The following is a 16,718-nucleotide window of genomic DNA, read 5'->3' on the forward strand; positions in this document are numbered from 1 at the left end:
AGACAAACTTCACCTTTAATTGGGCGCCCCTCTGAAGGGCCACGGACTGGGTCAGGCTACCGTGACAAACCGAGAGAGATAGACCCGGTACCGAGTACCCCATTGCCCTTAACGTGGGGGTGCTCCAACTTTGGCGTAATGAACAGGATCTACTTAAGCCTGAAAATCGGGCCATATGTGCCTAAGAACTGTGTCAGAACTGGATTGGAACTGTGATTTTCTTAAGGACTGTGTATTGCAAAAGACCGCCAAAAAATCCCGCCAAAACCGCCGCCATTACAGCACCATGCGGTGTGCAGGAGGAGTGGGGTGTGTCATCATGGGCGTAGCCTGGAAGAATGGCGCGAAAGTGGAGCCAGCCCCTCACAGATACTACTACATCAGAAAAATATGCCCACAAACCAAAGGAATCCAGCTCCTAGTCTGGGATGGTGGAGGAAGAAGGAACCGCCCTCCAGAAGAGGAGGAGGGGGAGAATACCTGCAGTGCTGTTCACCAACCGGAAGCTGAAGAGGCCCCGCCGCTATGTATGAACCCGGAGGTCCTCGGCGCAGAAGTCGAAGAGCTGTGCCACCAACTCCGGAAATCCTGGTACCGCGCAGCTGCCAGCGTCCAGGAGCAGCAGCGCAGCCAGCCGATGGAGCCACCGCCTGCAGTGGTGGAGATCGGCACCGGAGACGCCGCGGCGGCAGGTAAGCAATCCAAATCTGCCCCGGCCACCGACGAGACCCTCCTAGTGCCCATCGACTCCCTGCCATCGCCACCTAGAGACTCGGAGCCATTGTCACCAGAGGCTCCACATTGCCCAACAGCGCCCTCATCTGACCAGGCGAGGGAAACTACAACAGCCGCCATTCCTGAAAGAGCACCTGTTGTTCTGTGCTCTAGATGTGCTGGTGCCTTAGTGGAGCAAAGAACTGTGAGTACGCAGACCCCTATCCGGAGTGCAGATGCACTCTACGTGGTACCTAGTGGTAGCCGAAACCCAGCCGGGCTGCCTCCACCGGTACCACCCACAGAGCACTAATAAACCTCGAAACCCTGAAGAAGGAATGTAAATAGTTAACTGTTCTTTGTTTCCTGCTGCTTAAACCCATCTAGGGTTAACTCTTAAAGGGATCCCTTTGTTTACCCGGGATCCCTATTGTTTTTAGTTTTGCACTGGTTCATCACTGTTTTGCCAAAGTACATTTGAATCTTGAACAGTTGCATGGTTACAAACTGATTGTACATAGTTTGCACCTTTTTAAAGGTGCTCTCTACTGGTTTTACAAAGAAGAACTTTTTGAAGAGACTGTTCCTGATTACAGCGTGAAAGTTCTTGCTTAAAATTGATAACTGACTTGTTGATTGTTTGCACTACCTCAGAAGAGACTTGAGATTTCCTCTTAAAGGGAATGTTTACTTGTTGCACTTAGCCAAAACATGATAATATTGCCTTAACAAGTTAGATAGCAATGGTGTTTTACATAGTGATAGTATGTAGTTAGCAAGCTAGTGATAACAAATGTTTGATAATGTTGAGAGTAAAATGTTTAATGATGCACTTTGAATAAAATTGAGAACAAAAGAAGTTGGAAGAAAGATACAGTAAAGTGAACCCATAATGGTTAGTGAGTCCTCTAGAGAGCCATAGATAGATGGTTGATAGACTTTGCACTTAGAGAAAGAAGAATGTTAAATTATTGTTATAGCACTTAGTAGATAGAATACCTGTACGGGTAATTGGTTCCATAGATAGATAATAACTGTTTTCAATTTGCTTTTGCACAATGTAAATATGTTCTTGTTTGTAATGTTAAAGTGCTCTCACCTCCCATAAAGGGAAGCACTGTTAAATAAATTTGTTTACAGCATTCCAAAAATGTTGTATGTCTTTTGCTAACATGTATTGTTGTTCTTCTTTTCCCAGTACTCTGGACTGTGGACACTGAAGTCTTCAGTAAAAGGTAAAGAGACTGCAACCTTTGTGTCCTCGTTATTCATTGCGCCTTACATCATCCACCATCACCACCTACACATTTGGGAAGCCCTGGGGACATACTTCACCTGTAGGAAGGTATACCATCTAGCTGCCATTCCATCACCCCAGCGGACCCTTAAGCAGCGTTGGTCACCCTGACCGAATACCACAGGTGGCGTCACGAACACCAGACAAACTTCACCTTTAATTGGGCGCCCCTCAGAAGGGCCATGGACCAGGTCAGGCCACCATGACAACCCCAGAACCAAGAGAGATAGACCCGGTACCGAGTACCCCATTGCACTTAACGTGGGGGCACGTCAAAACCAAGCTTCTCCGATGCTCACTAATAGCAGTGTTTACAGCATGCAGCTCATACAGCGTATGTCCCATTGGCATACCCATGACACGAATGCACAGAGCTGATGAGTTGCCATGACAGACAGGGGGTCTATTGAAGACACCAATGCCTGCCTTGATGGTGCTCCTATGAAGACCAGAAGGCGGATATTTTTTAGTGATGACCATTATGTCTACTGTATTCAATGATACAGCTGTGTACAGTATCAAATGACCTAAGGGAACTAAAAAAAAATATTAAAAATGAAAAAAAAAGTATTTTATAGAATATGAAAAAAAAAAGAATAAAAAGAAATTGAAATTAACTCCTTTTCCCTCATTAACCCCTTCATGTCATCGGTCATGTCCCTGCCTTTGATGCGGGCTCCAGCGCTGGAGCCTGCATCTTTCCTCGCATGTAATGGCTATACTTGATGGCTGATCGGAGATCCACCCGTGACTAGGGTTGAGCGAAACGGGTCGTTCATTTTCATAAGTCGCCGACTTTTGGCAAAGTCGGTGTCTCATGAAACCCGACCCGATCCCTGTGTGGGGTCGGCCATGCGGTACGCGATCTAGGCGCGAAAGTCGCATTTCGTATGACGCGTTTAGCGCCATTTTTGCAGCCAATGAAGGAGCGGTAGAGTGCTGACGTAGGTGTTAGGGGGCGTACACAACAACAGGCATTTTTTTTCGCGTGCATTACAGTGATGTGCAAAGTGTAAAATTAGCGTTCTGGGAGCGATGTGGAAAATCAGCGTTTAGGGGGAAAGAGAGAGAGAGAGAGAGAGAGAGATTTAAAAAATAATATTAAAAAAATTTCTTCATTGGGTTTCGTGTTTCGGCCGAAACCCGACTTTTCACGGTGGTCGGCCGATTACACTCGACTCGACTTTTAAGACAGTCGGGTTTCACAAAACCCGACTCGACCCTAAAAAACTAAAGGTCGCTCAATCCTACCCGTGACTGTTAGTTAAACGCCGCAGTCAATCACTGACACAAGCATTTAACATGCGCCAGCAGGGAGCACGTCACAGGACTCATCAATTTGCACCGTTTCATGTGATTGCGAGCAGCCAACGGGTTGTCATGTCAGCCAAGGGTCTGCAAAAGACTCCTGTGCTTTGATAATCTCCAGTGAATATTGGTTTGTGGATGGCGTTGATAAGATATCACGATTTTTGCTATACATAGTAGTGCTTCAGATAGAGCATATAGCAGGGCTTTATATATAGCACAGGTGATCAGACAATTGCTGTTTCAAGTCTCTTTAGGGGACTATTAAAAAGTAAAAAAAAGTTCAAATCACTCCCCTTTTACCCCATTAAAAATAAAAACACTTTAAAAGACACATATTTGTTATCCCTGATTTCAGAAATGTCAGATCTATCAAAAGTAGGTATTAGTCCTACCGGTAATTGGTTTTCCTGGAGTTCGCCATGACTGCACCATCAGGAGATCATTCCTCACATCCTTAATAGGGAAAGGGACACACAAGAGTGTAAAAGGCCCCTCCCTCCACCCCTCACCAGTAATTTTCCAAGTACCACACCAGTATGGATGCAACTCTATTTTATTAAGTTTCCGTCTACATACTGTACGTTACCTTCTCATAGCAGAAAGGAAATTTAAGGAAGGGAATGTAATGGGTGCTGTCATGATAGACTCCTGGAAAACCAATTACTGGTAGCACTAATGCCTACTTTCCAGGATGCCACTCCTGACAGCACCATCAAGAGAATACCAGAGGATACATTTAGGCCGGGACCACTGCTTGGAGGACTTTTATTCCAAAGGCCGTCTTTTGGCCTGATAAAATGTCCAGTTTATAATATCTGCAAGGGATGTTAAGACTTGTCTATGTTGCAGCTCTGCAGAATTGGTCCACAGAGGCCCCTGCTCTTTCTGCCCATGATGTAGCTACCACTCTAGTAGAATGAGCTCTGATGTTGTCCGGAGGAGATTTTCCTTTTGACTCCCTTTATTCTTTCCAGCAAACTGATTGAACAGATTTGAATCTCTCCACCAACTTTTCGTGGTCTCCAGATCTTGGAGGACTGTTCTTCTGACATCCAGAAAATGAAACGCATGCTCTCAACTATCTTTATGGCATGGGCAGAGGGAAAGCAATACGATTTCTTGACTCATGTGGAATGAAGTTGCTACTTAAGGTAAGAAGTCAGGATCTAGCCTTAACCCTAATGTTCTGTTCGGGTCATAGTGACCCGAACAGACTTTGGCGGCCCTGTAGATTTTTTTCTGTAAGTCTATAAAACTTGAGACTCCTTGACTTTTCCTCATTTGGGGGGACCTACCTATGAGTATTTTTTTTTTTTTTTTCGTTTACTTTTTGCTACACGCAAAAAGTTACACTTGTTCTGTTCGGGTCATAGTGACCCGACATCGTTTTTTACAGCTGTGAGGCCATATTTTCAGTGAAATAAAGGAGTTATAACCTCAGTTGGGTCTATTTATTGCATCTACTATTGTATATCAATTGATTTATTTCCTAAATTATTTCAATGGGGTCGTACACGCGCTCTACCGGGGGTATGCATTGAGATCTGCGCACCATAAAAATGGCTTTATATTGATTATTTTTGGTGCGCAGTCTATTCTAAAATGTAGAGTGCATCCGGAGAGATCACTAGGTGTGCACTACACGTGTATATTATGCGCAGAACGGACTGCTCAGAACGCGCTGTCTAAGACGTTTTTTTTTTGTAAAGCTGAGCTGTAAAGTCTTGCAAATAATTTTTTTTTGCTAAGTAAGTCTGTCTTCCTGGCTTATCTGCTTGTTTTCAGAAGGGTTCTTATCTTCTCTGCTCTTATCAGTACACATGTTTTGTTTTGTTTTTTTTGCAAAATATGTGTAGTTTTCTATTTTCGTTTTGCTCATTGATCTGTTTTTTCAGAATAAAAACAACAAAAAAAGATTTCTAGTTCATTTTTCTTTTTTTTTTACTACCAAACATGTTCACAAACAGTCTAGTAAGCAAAAAGTATTAAAAAAAATGGAGTTAGAGTGTCTAAAATCAAGGTTTAATAAGCCGGGTCATAGTGACCCGGAACACTACAAGTGTATAGTAAATGCGAACAAAACAGCAGGGTTAAGATAATGCAGTCCTCTAAGAACCTTAGATATCGATCCTTGATGGAGAAAGCTTGCATTTCCCCTTATTCGTCTTGCTGTGGTTATGGCCACCAAAAATCTGTCTTTAAGAAGAGAGACTTTATGTCTGAGTCTTCTAGAGGCTCATATGGTGGTTTACATAGGCTGTTCAACACTAAATTCAGGTCCCATGGAGGAAAAGAGACTTTATCTGTGGGTCTAATTCTACCTGTGGCCTTAATGAATCTCTCAATCCAGGAATGGCTCACTAATGAATTATCCATGAAGGCACTCGGAGCTGAAATTTGTATTTTATGGGTCTTAGACCTTTATCAAATCCCATTTGGAGAAAATCCAGTATTTTTTGAATATTGAGGCTAGAGATATCCACTATTGTTTCCTGGTATCGTGCACAAAATTTCTTCCAGATTTTTGTGCATATTGCTGATGTCACTGGCTTCCTACTTCTCTAGATAGTTGATATAACGGAGTCTGAAAGCCCTCTGGATCTCAAGATCTGCCTTTCAGGATCCAGGCAGATAATTGCAGGAACTTCATATTTAGATGGAATATCTATCCTTGAAAAAAAAAAGGTTATGTTTTACTGGAAAGAAGATGGGATCTTCTAAAGCCATCTTCTTTAGCAGGGAAAACCAGCTTCTTTTGGGCCAGATTGGTAGTATCATTTTGGCCTGTTCCTCCTGGATTTTACATATCACTGCCGGAATTAAGGGCAATGCTGGAAAAGTGTATGCCAAGTCCATGTCCCATATCTGTGATAAGGTATCTCTTCCCATCTGGTTGTCCCAGTGGTTTAGGGAAAAAAATCTTCCCCCTTGTGGAAAACAAATCTAGCTGAGGAGTGACCCAGCTAGGAGTTAAGTGATGGAATTCCTCCCAGTTCAGTTCCCATTCTGATGAACTTCTTTCCAACTGAGAAAGTCTGCTACCGAATTTTGAAGATCCTTTTAGGTGTATCACTGTCACCAAAAGGACTGTCTTTTCTGCCCAATGAAAAATCTTTTCGGCCAAAGCCTGTAAATTACGATGTCTCAGGCCACCTTGATGCTGGAGGAAGGCTACTGTTGTGACGTTGTCCAACAGAATTCTGATGTGTTGATCTCATCAGCGTTTCCCAAACAGCTTGCTGCTCACTGAGGTTTGATGATGCGAGATAACCTGTGATCCATTCTAAATTCTATAGGACTAAGATGGTCGATGACAGGCTGGCTGTTAGTTGATGGGAGGAATCTGCAATTAAGTTGAAATTGTGCAGATACTGTAAGATTAATATCCCCTTTTTCCTCAGAAAAGATATGATTTCTGCCACTAGTTTGGTGAAAATGCATGCGGCTGAGGAAAGACCAAACTGAAGACAATGAAATCAGTAATGTTGAATCTCTTCCCCTTCTTGCACTACAAATTTCAGATATCTCTGACTGTGAGGATGAATAGGCACATGGTAATAGGCCCCTTTGAGGTCTAATGTACACATTATCACATTTTTTCTGATTAATGGAGTCGTTGGTCTTATTGATTCTATTTTTAATTTTGTTGTATACTACCCACTTGTTTAGGGACTTTAGAGTTATAATAGTATGAAATTCGCTCCAGAGCTTTTTTTATTGAAAACAGATTTGAGTAATATCCGAATAACCATTGTGCTTCTGGCACTGGTATCGCCACACCTGAATTCACCAACTTTTTTACATCCTCTAGCAACCTTTTGAAAACTTGCGGGGACTGGGAAGTCATGAGGTGGAATTTTTATTGAGCGATCTATATAAACTCTATCCTGTATCCTTCCGATACTGTTTGAAGTATCCACGGATTCTGGGATACTTCTGTCCAGGCCTTGTGAAAGGATTGAAGTCTTCCTCCCAATTCTCTAGCATCATTGTTTGCCTGGAAACCCTTTTTTCTCGGACACTCTTTCTAGTATATTGTCCAGTACTGGACCAAACACTAGGAGACCGGAAAAGGGAATGGAACATAGCTTGTTCTTTGAGTGACTATTCCTCAACCATGTCTAAAGTCATATAGCTTTCTTCACAGTATTAGAGAGTGCGCAATTCCTTGTGGCAAACATAATTGGTTCTGCTGAGGCATTGGCCATAAATCCTGTTGTCATCTTTAGTAAGGGAGTGCATTTCAGGGTGTCATCTCTGGATGTTTTTTCTCCTAAGATGACCCTCTAGCTCCTCTACCCATATATTCATGGATCTTGCTACAGAGTGAGCAGTTATGTCAGCTTTAATAATTGCTGCTGAGGTTTCCCAAGTTCTATTGAGTAGAACATCTGCCTTTCTTTTGATCGGCCCCCTGAAGCATGATGAATCGTCAAAGAATCTTTTTGGCTACTTTAGCTATAGGGATGTCAATCTTAGGGATCTCTTCCCATAGTTTAATCTCCTCTGGTTCAAATTGCAGATGAGATCTGAAACTCCTTGATACAATCAATCTCTTTTCTACATCTTCCCATTCCTCTAAGATCATGACCCTTATGTGCTTATTGACAGGGAAATCTCATCCTGTATTGAGGGGGATTGGTGAGTCTCATCAACTTTTTTTGTATTCCTGACTGCCTGTATGAGTGTATCAGTGTCTTCCCAAGAGATAAGGTATTTCTTTTTCTCTTCTGGTAAGGTTGGGATTAATCATTCAGATTCCTGCTCTTCAGAGTCAGCATAATATGACAATTCTTCCTTCTCTGAACTTGACTCCATCTCCCAACATGGCATTTTTTGTCTAGGTTAAGCCTGGGTGTGACAGTTCATTATGCTATTCGTGCCAGCTCTGGTTCTGCTGTAATTTAAATGCTGTTTTTTCCTTTTAATCCAGCAAGAGTTACTGTCAGTGTCTTGTTGGTAGCTTCTTTTAGGCTGGTCAGCTGATGTTGGTTGGTAACCACTCCCATCATCCTTTAAATAGTCACATGACCCATCAGCTGATTGTTATTCTATGCAGACGTGGAGTGAGGAGCTCTCTTGTGTCAGTGTTGTTGCTACTGCGGTGGGAGTTTGGTTTCCTGTTGCAGTTTTCTATGCTGCTTTGGAGCTCAGCAGTAGAGCCTGAAGCTGAGCATTTCTTCCTTTATCTTTGTCTGACCTGTGTTTGTCACTTCCCTTATGTTTTACCATCTGCAGTGGCTAGGCTAACTTCCTTGCTGGCCAGTGCACTAGCTATATTGAGGTGACAATCAGAAATTAAGCACATGACGGCGGCGGGGGGAAGGACCCACATAGGGTGTTAGGGGAGCTTAGGGACAGGCACAGGTTGGTGTCAGGAGGTGTCCCATCCCTTGCTCAGTACTGTTATTGCCTTCCTCTCCCTTGTCCATCCATCATATTTGCATGTTGTGTTGTCTGCCAGACATACCCGTGTACAAGCGTGACACTGGGAGTAATGAGGGGAAACTAACTCTGTCATGAAATTTTGAACCACTTATCTTATTATAGCCTTCATATCGGTCATGAAGGAGGAATGTTCCTCCTTTACTATTTTTGCAATATTTTCAGGACATAATTGTTTCCCATATGTATAGGGCGTATTCATTTTGCATGTGGCACATTTTCCCCTTCATTTTTGGATACCAAAAATGCCATAGATCTTTTAGAAGCATCTTTTCCCTAAAGGAATAATATAATATCAATGTCAGATGGAACAAGCCTTAACCAGTGTGAAGAAAATGCCCATATCACTCACTTGTACCAAAGATTCATTCGGGGTATCAGAGTGGCCACTGGTTTGTCCTTCCATAGCTGGCTGTCTAAATGCACTGGTAACTTCAGCTCCCCTTTGGTAGTACACTAAATAGTACCATCTCACCTGTCTTCCATCTGAATCGTCAAAAGGCGCTTCCCTTTTAATTAGGACTTGGAACTCTTATCTTCAAATCCCGGAAGCTTGTGCATTCCAACGTGCGGTCCACACTGGAATGCATGAGCTGGAGTGCACCCTGGATACTAGAGGTCTGCGTGTCATCTCCTCTGTTACTGAAAATGCTGCTGCATACCGGTGTCTTCTGTGCGTATTTCAGCCACGCTCAGGGATGGGCAGCATGAGCAGAGAGCCCCCTGAGGGAAAAGCGGCTCAATCCAGGATCCTCAGCTGTACTGGCCAGGCTGAGGAACTCCTCGTAGTGCCTTCGGACAATACTGCAGGAGAAAGGAGGGAGATGAAAGGACCCTCCTTCCCAATCCTGCTCAACTTAAAGGTAATATTCTTTGCTCCCTTGGGTGTACCTATGCGCCTGACCCTGATAGGGACAGAAAAAACACGGGTGAAGGGTGGTGGGAGGGGACTTTTAACATCTTGTGTGTTCCTGTCCCTATCAAGGATATGAAGGATGTCCTCTTAATGGCGCTGTCAGGAAGGACTTCATGGAAATATAAAGTAAAGTAACCTGATCAGTAAACAGCGGAACAGGAAAAAAAAATCAAAACACCATAATTATGTTCTTTTGGTCACTTTAACATTGCAATAAATGCAATAACAGGCAATCAAAACATCGTATCTACTTCAAAATGGTATCAATAAATATGTCTGCTTGAGAAGCAAAAAAATAAACCATCAGCCACAGATCATGAAGAATGAGAACATTACGGGTCTCGGAAAATGGCAGCATACGCAAAACCTTTTTTTCCATACAAATTTCTGATTTTTTTTTCACCGTTTAAATAAAAAATAACCTGTATATATTTGGTATCTGCGTACTCGTACTGACCTGGTGAATCAAATTATTAGGTCATATAAAAGAAAGCAGATTGGCACATAACGTCCCGTGCAACAAAATCCTTTATTGTGGCATCATCATACCAACAGCAGGCAGATAAAACAGTGGAGCAAATACAGACGACGATCGTTTCACGCTTACATTGCGCTTCAACAGGTCATATGTAGGACAAAGCTCACAGAATATTTATCAGCAGCCATTGCCCTTGTCCCACCCACCATCAGGTGAAAGCATATCATTAATTGTGAACAAGTGAAAATCAGATACATGCAGTACAAAAAATATTGTTAAAGCAGATAAATATAATCAAGTCACAAAAACACAGCCATGTCGAGTTTGTCATTAAAGCCTAATGGACCTTGAGCACGAGTCCGAATAATACATCTAGCCTCCTTTCTTAATAATAATTTATTGAGGTCACCTCCTTGCACAGGCATTTTAACGGTTTCAATCCCTGCAAACCACAAGACTTCAGGATTGCCTGCATGTTTTTTCCTTATATGTTCAATTAATCTAGGGACCCCTTTACCTGACGTGATGGAATTTAAGTGCTCACGGAAACGTACGAATAAGGGACGAATAGGCTTTCCAATATAGTGAAAACCCCATGGGCAAAAAACACCGTAAACAACGTAATTTGTGCGGAAGGTTATAAAATCTTGGACCTTATGTCAAATACCTCCCATTAGGGTTGAGCGAAACGGATCAGACATTTTCAAAAATTGCCGACTTTCGGCAAAGTCGGGTTTCGTGAAACCCGACCCGATCCCAGTGAGGGATCGGCCATGCTGTCGGTGATCTTCGCGCCAAAGTCGCGTTTCGTATGACGCTTTCAACGCCATTTCTCAGCCAATGAAGGTGGACGCAGAGTGTGGGCAGCGTGATGACATAGGTCTCGGTCCCCACCATCTTAGAGAAGGGCATGACACTGATTGGCTTGCTTTCTGCGGCGTCACAGGGGCTATAAAGGGGCGTGCACGCCGACCGCCATCTTACTTCTGCCAATCGTAGCATAGGAAGAGGTTGCTGAAGCTTCGTCAGAAGCAGGGATATTGTTAGGGAGGAAATATTAACCCCCAAACCGCTTGTGCTGTAGCGATTTCCACTGCCCAACACCACCTTTTCTTTGCAGGGACAGTCGAGGCTAGATATCTGTGCATCAGCTCTGGGTTATAAGGCTCCCTGATAGCTGCATTGCTGTTTGTACGCCGCTGTGCAAACCAACTGCTTTTTTAAAAGCAAAAGTCCTGTTGCTCCTTTCTGCACAGTTCTATTGTTTATTTGTCCACACTTTTGCATGCAGCAGTCCTTTTTATTGCTGGCTGCCATACTTGTCCTGAGATCATTGTAGGGAGATTGTAGTACAGTCTCTTTTTTTATATATATCTTCGAGACAACTTTCTGCCACTTATACTGTGTAGTGTAATACAGTGGGCCTGAATTTTGCAGCAGTGTCCCACACATAAAAAGGAGATTTATATTGCCACTAAGTGCATCTGCGTCCGTTCTGTTTGGCGTATATCTGCCAGCCACTTTCTGCCACTTATACTGTGTAGTGTAATACAGTGGGCTTGAATTTTGCAGCAGTGTCCCACACATAAAAAGGGAGATTTATATTGCTACTAAGTGCATCTGTGTCAGTTCTGTTTGGCGTATAACTGCCTGCCACTTTCTGCCACTTATACTGTGTAGTGTAATACAGTGGGCCTTAATTTTGCAGCAGTGTCCCACACATAAAAAGGGAGATTTATATTGCCACTAAGTGCATCTGCGTCAGTTCTGTTTGGCGTATATCTGCCAGCCACTTTCTGCCACTTATACTGTGTGGTGTAATACAGTGGGCCTGAATTTTGCAGCAGTGTCCCACACATAAAAAGGGAGATTTATATTGCCACTAAGTGCATCTGCGTCAGTTCTGTTTGGCGTATATCTGCCAGCCACTTTCTGCCACTTATACTGTGTAGTGTAATACAGTGGGCCTGTTTTTTATTTGCAGCAGTCTCCCACACATAAAAAGGGAGATTTATATTGCCACTAAGTGCATCTGCGTCAGTTCTGTTTGGCGTATATCTGCCAGCCCCTTTCTGCCACTTATACTGTGTAGTCTAATACAGTGGGCCTGAATTTTGCAGCAGTGTCCCACACATAAAAAGGGAGCTTTATATTGCCACTAAGTGCATCTGCGTCCGTTCTGTTTGGCGTATAGCTGCCAGCCACTTTCTGCCACGTACACTGTGTAGTGTAATACAGTGGGCCTGATTTTTGCAGCAGTCTCCCACACATATAGAAAGGGAGATTTAAATTCACAACAAGTTTACATACACCTTCTACCTTGTTTTACAGTACCATATAACGGTTGTTAGTTTGGTTACATTTTCCCAAGAATGAGGAAGTCTGGTGGAAGAGGTCGTGGCTGTGGGCGGTCATTGCCAGCTGGTAATGATGGTGGTGGTGGTGGTGGAGCATCTGGTGGTAGTGGGAAAAGCAAAATAGCACCTAAGGCTCGAGTTGTTGAGCCAGCGTCATCGCCTGGCTACACAAGGCCTCGAACGCTCCCTTTTCTGGGAGTAGGAAAACCTCTTTTAAACCTGGAGCAGCAGGAAAAAGTTTTGGCTTTCCTTGCTGACTCAGCCTCTAGCTCTTTCGCCTCCTCTTCGGAAAGTTCAAAATGTAAAAGCAGCGAGTCGTCAGTGGATGCTCCCGGTCAGGAACAAGTCACTTCCTTGTGTCCTTCACCCAGAACAACAGTGAAGGATGCATCAGGCGACACAACAGGTTACTCCATGGAGCTCTTTACACATACCATGCCTGGGTTAGAAAGGGAAATTTTTAACAGGCCATTACAAGATGAATCGGACATGGAGTGCACAGATGCACAGCCACAGCTAGATTATTATGCTGTTCCATTGACTCAGATCACAACATTGCCCTCGCAGTGTACTGAGCCAGAACCTGACCCTGATGAGACTATGGTGCCCCGTCCCTAACGGTATAGCAGCTTACACGGTGACATAGAGGAAGGTGCACAGGACATTGAAGAGGAGGTGATAGATGACACTGTTGTTGACCCCGATTGGCAGCCATTGGGGGAACAGGGTGCAGCTGGCAGTAGCTCTGAAGCGGAGGAGTATGAGCCACAGCAGGCATCAACATCGCAACAGCTTTCATCTGGCAGGCCCGTATCTGGCCAAAACCGTGTGTCAAAACCAAAAACAGTTTTAGGACAGCATGGCCATCCGGTGAAAGTAGCACAGCGTGCAAGGCCTGAAAAGTTATTCGATAGTAGGAAGAGTGCAGTCTGGCAATTTTTTAACCAAGATCCGAATGATCAGTGCAAAGTTATCTGTAAGAAATGCTCAAGGACCTTTATCAGAGGGCAGAATGTCAAAAATTTAAATACAATGTGCATGCGTAGACATTTAACCAGCATGCACTTGCAAGCCTGGACTAACTACCAAATGTCCCGAAACGTAGGTGCACCCGCTCTGCATGAAGCTAGTCAGCAATGCTACATTGCTTCCCTCACTGTAAGCCCACCATTTAGGACACCACCTGCAGCAAATGCGGAGGTATCATCGCAAGGCCAAAGCAGTCAGGGAATCACCAGGTTGTTGGTAGGAAACACTGTATGTAGGCCAACAGCAAGAATACCCTCACCAACCCTCTCTCAATCTGCCATGTCCACCACCACCCCCGCTAGTTCCACCATATGCAGCTCTCCAGTCCAGCTCACCCTACAAGAGACTCTCGTTAGGAAAAGGAAGTACTCATCCTCTCATCCGCGTACACAGGGTTTGACCGCCCACATTGCTAGACTAATCTCGTTAGAGATGATGCCCTACCGGTTGGTTGAAAGTGAAGCTTTCAAAGCCCTGATGGCCTATGCAGTACCATGCTATGACCTACCCAGTCGACACTTCTTTGCGAGAAAAGCCATCCCAGCCCTCCACCAGCATGTCAAAGACCGCATTGTCCATGCACTCAGGCAATCAGTCAGTAGAAAGGTGCACCTCACAACAGATGCATGGACCAGTAGGCATGGCCAGGGACGTTACGTGTCCATCACGGCACACTGGGTGAATGTGGTGGATGCAGGGTCCACAGGGGACAGCCATAGTTGGACAGTTCTGCCTAGCCCACGGTCTAGGAAACAGTTGGCTGTAGGCGTTCGCCACCCCTCCTCCTCCTCCTCCTCCTCCAGCAGAAGTGAAAGCTCATCCACAGAGCGCTGTCGCACGACCACTCCATCCGCAGCTGCCAGTGTTGCACACGAGGTGTCCCATTATGGAACAGCTAGTGGTAAGCGTCAGCAGGCTGTGTTGGAAATGAAGTATTTGGGCGACAACAGACACACCGCGGAAGTTCTGGCCGAGTTCTTGCAGCAAGAAACTCATTCATGGCTGGGCAGTGTACATCTTGAGGCAGGCAAGGTAGTCAGTGATAACGGAAGGAATTTTATGGCTGCCATAGCCCTTTCAGAATTGAAACACATACCTTGCCTGGCTCACACCTTGAACCTGGTGGTGCAGTGCTTCCTGAAAAGTTATCTGGGGTTACCAGCCCTGCTCCTGAAGGTGCGAAGACTTTGCTCGCACATCCGCCGGTCGCCCGTACACTCCAGCCATATGCAGAACCATCAGCGATCGTTGAAGCTTCCCCAGAAACCGCCTAATAATCGACTTTGCAACAAGGTGGAACTCCTCACTGCACATGCTTCAGAGGCTGTGCGAACAGAGGCGTGCTGTAATGTATTTGTGGGAGGATACACATACACGGGCAGGCAGTTGGATGGCAGACATGGAGTTGTTAGGTGTGCAGTGGTCGAAGCTACAAGACCTGTGTCAAGTCCTTCAGTGTTTTGAGGAATGCACATGGCTGGTAAGTGCAAACGACGCCATCATAAGCATGAGCATCCCACTAATGCGTCTGCTGATGCAAAGTTTGACGCACATTAAAAAGCAGGCGTCTGCAGCCGAGGATGAGGGAAGCCTTCATGACAGTTAGCCATTGTCTGCTCAGGGAGCTCCCCTGGACGAGGTGGAGGACGAGGAGGAGGAGGAGGAGGAGGATGATGGGGATGAATATTTATGGGAGGAGGAAGCTTCTCAGGGGGCAATAGAAACTGGTGGCGTTGCAAGGTCAGGTACAGGGTTTTTGCGGGAGACAAGTGATGTTGATTTGCCAGAAAGTGCTCCTCAACCCAGCACAAGCAGTGATTTGACACCTGGAACATTGGCCCACATGGCTGATTATGCCTTGCATATCCTAAAAAGGGACCCCCGCATTATCAAAATGATGACCGATGACGATTACTGGTTGGCCTGCCTCCTGGATCCACGCTATAATGGGAAATTGCAAAATATCATGCCACATGAGAACCTTGAGCAAATATTGGCTACCAAACAAGCAACTCTTGTAGACCGTTTGGTTCAGGCATTCCCAGCACACAGCGGCGGTGATGGTTCTCACACGAGCTGCAGGGGGCAACATGGCAGAGGTGTTAGAGGTGCACAAATCAGAAGTGGCGTTGGACAGAGGGGTTTTATGACCAGGTTGTGGAGTGATTTCGCAATGACCGCAGACACGACAGGTACTGCTGCATCAATTCAAAGTGACAGGAGACAACATTTGTCTAATATGGTTACGAACTATTTTTCCTCCCTTATCGATGTTCTCCCTCACACGTCATTCCCCTTTGATTACTGGGCATCTAAAATAGACACCTGGCCTGAATTGGCAGAATATGCATTAGAGGAGCTCGCTTGCCCAGCTGCTAGTGTGCTATCAGAAAGAGTATTCAGTGCTGCTGGTTCAATACTGACCGAAAAAAGGACTCGTCTGGCTACCCAAAATGTTGATGATCTAACCTTCATTAAAATGAACCAATCATGGATTTCTAATTATTTTGCCCCACCTTCCCCTGCTGACACGTAGCTTTCCTGTAAAAAGGTCTTGCTTTTGGCCTCCTCTTACTGACTGCTCCAATTCCTCCATTTGCAGCTGCTGAATGTCCACCATAGGCCATTTTTACACCTCCCTAAATGGGCTGACTCCCCCCACGGGGCCGTGGTCACCACTTGGCGCAAACACCCGTGCGAGTGCCGTTTGCCTGGACAGGTGGGTGTGCCCACTTTTGGCCGACGGCACTGGCACAGGGTCCCTCATAGTACAATGAAGTGTCTCTGGCGGTGGTGGTGCACACCCAATGTCAGACACACCATTGTAATATGAGGGGCCCTGGGCCAGTACCGCCGCCCACAAGAGAGTGTTCCCCCCAGCTCAAACAGTGCTCTACCACTTGCAAAACTTACCTCTCACTGCTCCACCACTGTTTAGTCTGTGCTGTTAAATCCTTCAATGGACTGCCAATACAAATTTGTTGAAATGATAGACGATAGTAAAAATATACAGGGGCCCTGCCCTCCATTTAGACCTGTGAATACTTTGCGCGAACTACCACTGTCTGCTGCTCAGCAGAGGAACCCACCCCTGTACCTAGCTTTGCCACCTGTTTATTTAGGAACATTTTTTTTGCAGACATTTAGCCCACTTTACTATTTTGGCCAACT

Source organism: Ranitomeya variabilis, chromosome 6 (genome assembly GCF_051348905.1).
Source record: "Ranitomeya variabilis isolate aRanVar5 chromosome 6, aRanVar5.hap1, whole genome shotgun sequence".
NCBI lineage: Eukaryota > Metazoa > Chordata > Amphibia > Anura > Dendrobatidae > Ranitomeya > Ranitomeya variabilis.